The sequence below is a fragment of the Canis lupus genome, chromosome 23 (assembly GCF_011100685.1).
Source record: "Canis lupus familiaris isolate Mischka breed German Shepherd chromosome 23, alternate assembly UU_Cfam_GSD_1.0, whole genome shotgun sequence".
Taxonomy (NCBI): Eukaryota; Metazoa; Chordata; class Mammalia; order Carnivora; family Canidae; genus Canis; species Canis lupus.
The window spans coordinates 40,675,975-40,680,028 of NC_049244.1; the positions used below are offsets into that span (position 1 = coordinate 40,675,975).

The window sequence follows — 4,054 nt, forward strand, 5'->3', positions numbered from 1 at the left end:
TTATAGCCACTGCCTAGATGACCTTTTTTTTCCCCATTGCACACCATTTGACACTAGTTGGAATGGGCAATGTATCAAGCTAAGAATTGCATTTGACTGTAAATAACAAAGACCAGAAATAACACTGACTTCAACATGATAAAAATTTCTCCCTTGCTCACTGTTCTTGCTCTCTCCATCTTTTTCTCTCCCTCTCTCTCTTTCTCTCTCTCTCATACAGAAAGAAGTGTGTAGTACAGAGCTATTTTGACTGGTATGTGGTGACTCAATGAAAAACCAAAATTTTTTTTCTCTCTTTCCATTTTACCATTCTTCCCATCGCTTCTTGGCCTTTTGGCTAAGATCAAGTGTACTATTCTGTTCTTATCAATTTAATACCTAATAAATCCTCTCTCCATTTTACCATTCTTCTCATGGGTACTCCATCTTTAGGATCACCTCCTAATCAAAAATGGCTGATGGAGCTCTAGTCATCATAGCTGCATTTCAGAGAACCAGTAGGAATAAATATATAAATGATAGTTCTGACTGCATCTAAAAGAGCTTTCTCTCAAACCTACCCCCACAACTTCCTCTTATTTCTTATCAGTCATCTCCAGCTGCATGGGAGACTGGGAAATATAGTTATTTAGCTATGCATATTATTACCTAAAGTAATACCTGGGGGTGTGTGTGTGTGTGTGTGTGTGTGTGTGTGTGTGTTTCTAAGGAAGAGGGAAGAATGGGATTGAGAAGCAGTTTGGGCCCCAAGCACTAAAGTAACAAAACAGTGAACATATTCCAGATATGCATTTGAGTAGCTTGGCTCTCTTGTTAGGGTTAATTGGGAGTTTGTAGAGTCCCCAATGGGAGAGTTTCAAAGGGAAAATGGAGTGATCTAGTAATTTATGCAGCTCAAATCAGGTGAAAAATTCAGTTAAACTCTTATGATGTGCTCTGTGTCACAAAGCTGTCTGTCTGCTTACATTTTCTCTCAGCCCATCAGAAGGAATTAACTTAATCAGCAGTACAAGATCAAACTGTATTTTGTATGCAATTTTATATTCTAAGCAACTCTCCATCAATTTAAAAGCCATTTTCATGATAAATAATCATAATCATGTCTATATTTTCCTGGTCAGCTTTTTATTTTTATAATTCACATTCATAAATATATATGACATTCACATGGTTGATGATATTTAGATATTATGTCCCTCTGGAAATATTTCAAATGATGCAGTTCACAGTATGGAGAAAAATTCTGACAAGTCAAGTTTAAGGTTGCTTCTATTATTTTTCTTTGGATCTAAATTTACTTAGTAGGAATATATATGTATGCACACACACACATTTCTATATAAAAAGTAGTCCTATATATAATGTAAATAAAAACTATAAATATATTCCTATATATGAATATGTATATAAAATATATACCTATATATAAACCATACATATATATATTCTACAAGGAAGCACTGTAGAAAAAGCATAAACTTTAAACTTGAATAAATCTCATTTTAAATCCCATCTCAGACCATTATTTACTTGCTGTTCGACTTTGCACAAGTTGTGTAAACTCCCTGAGCCTCATTGTTAATTGTAAAGCCATGATTTTCGTGCATAGCTAGGCCTGAGAACATCTGTAATGTCATGTATTCATAAATTTCTATTTACTCTCTCTAATCAGCAGCCTACCAACAAGTCAGTCTTCCTTTGCTAACTCAAGGTAAACCAAGTTCCAAATTTGGGCACCTGCTTTTTCAAGTCACCAGCTCAGAGTGGGAACATTTGTAGCCAAAATGTGAGTCTGCCTGGCTGAGCACATTCTATGGGATGGAGTCAGCACATTGAGTTTTTGTGACTAATTCTTATTGTCCTGAGGGGACCATGCAATCTGGACACAGTAGAGTGTCTATAAACTGACTTTGTCCTCAGGCCAGCCCTTTAAGTCCTAGGAAAGGAACAAGTTGTGAGGACAAATGAAAATCAAAACAAAACAAAACCAAAAAAAACCTGTTGCTACGCTACAACTTGCAACACAGAAACTCTTGCTTTGGGATTTATTAAAAACATTGTTGTCACCCAATGGGAAAAAATGCATTGTCTCAGTTTTGCTATAAATTATACTTGCATCTTTTGCCTCCCAAATGCTAACTTGAATATGTGGAAGCTGATGTGGAATAGCTACAATGTTCACCATACAAGTTAGGCTACCAAGTAAAATAGGTGATCATCCCTAATAGTGGGATGTATGGTATGTGGAAATGCCCTACCATGCCCAGCCCAGCAGAGATGGCTCCTGGCTGTGTACAATTTAGCAAGGATTTCAGTTCCTGAGGCCTGAGTGTGAAAACCATGGGAATGGAGTACCTAAAAGTCATTCTTTCAGAGGCTTCCAGAAATACATATAGAGGAGGACAGACAATACAATATGAGGGATTAATAATCCTCAAATGAAGCAGATGCAGATTATAAATCCACAAAATTCTATCATATATTTGTATTATCTAACTCATTTATATTTACCCTTGTATTTCAAGACTGGTAACCTGGTCTCTGTCTTGTTCGCTATATGATATTATACATTAATTATATTCTCAACTGAGAAGCTGAGTAAAAGTAAATCCTGATTGTACTCTAGGACAGCAAATGGAGTAAGATTCTCCTACAGATCAGTAGCAATGTGCTAGGGCCCGAGACTAGACACCATGAGGCAAAAATGAGTGCATCTAGAGAGTATGAGTCAGAAAACACATAGAGGACAGGTTGCCACATCCAATATGGTCAACTGAAAAGCTAAAATAATCAGGAAAATAAACATTGAGTTTACATACCCAAGAACTCTTCTGGACAAGAGAAACTACATACTGCATAAAAAAGCAGGAGGTTTAGAGACAGCCAATGTGGTAAAGAAATAAATATGAAGTGATCCATTATAGGGCAGCAGGTATAGACAGATGTGGCCATTGTTTGTTTGCTTGTTTGGATACTGTGACCAAAAGTAGAAAAAACTCAAATGACATGGCGGGTTTTGTAAACAACCCTTGAGCTTGAAGCTTGGATCTGTCTAGAATCCCACTTCTTTAATCTGAAGATCTTACATAGATACTTCTAGTCCTTTAGGATACTGGAGTTCTGTAATTTGAGCCCCAGGCCAATTTACCCTTATAATTAACTGCAGTAGATTTCCTTATTTAATGACAACAATTTCCCACTTGCCTGAAATTTTCTTTGGCCAGATTCTATTTGGATTTGTTTTACCTATCAAATGGCATCCTCGTATAACCCCTGCTGAGATTTTTTCTGAAGATAGCCAAGCCTTGCCTATATTTTATTATTAATGGATGTGGCATCTTCCTTTAAGTACCTCTTGGATGATAGCAATACATTTAAATTCTGTGTCCATCTTCTTAAATAGTCAAGTAAGAACCACTGCTGAGAGTATGTTCTCTTCCATTCTGATCTTTACTGCTATGGGATGATGTAAGTATTTGTCAGTTAACCTGGTAGCCCCAGACACAAAATCATGGCCATAATGGAAACTTTGTTCCAAAGATTAAGTATGATTTAAAGTGAATTTGATGTCTTAGCTTAAAAGAGTGGGAAATAAAGACTAAAATGTAAGTTTGCTTGCCATTAAAAGGCTCAGAATTTAGTGTCCCGCTGCACAGTAATCATTTGATTTGATAAAGTGATGGAGAAAGTGCCATCTGACTAGGTTCCTATTGCATATTTTGCTCAGATATATGACGGGATCTCTTCTTCAACTCTTGTCTGGAGTTGAACAGTGCTTCTAGGATGTTTCTACCTCTTCTTAGATGGTGTCTCCCAGAATCTAGTCTATCTCTGTGTCAGATGCTCCTGGGCTCTTCAATTTGCATCAAAAGATTTTTTAAATTTGATTTTGTCAATCACTTTACTTCCTGAAATAGGAGCTGGTCGGGTTGAGATTTAAGAGAACATTAATTTCCTATAAACATGCTTGTTTGCTGTTTACAGTCACTCCTATCTAGATAGAGGGACTATCTTTCCATAACCCTCACTTCTTTTCTTTTTTTTTTTTTTTAAT

At 36.5% G+C, this 4,054-nt stretch overlaps 1 pseudogene; it reads left to right on the plus strand.

Moving 5' to 3' along the window:
* Nucleotides 1-317: 317 nt before the first annotated feature.
* Nucleotides 318-426, plus strand: LOC119865463 (annotated as a pseudogene).
* Nucleotides 427-4,054: the final 3,628 nt, after the last annotated feature.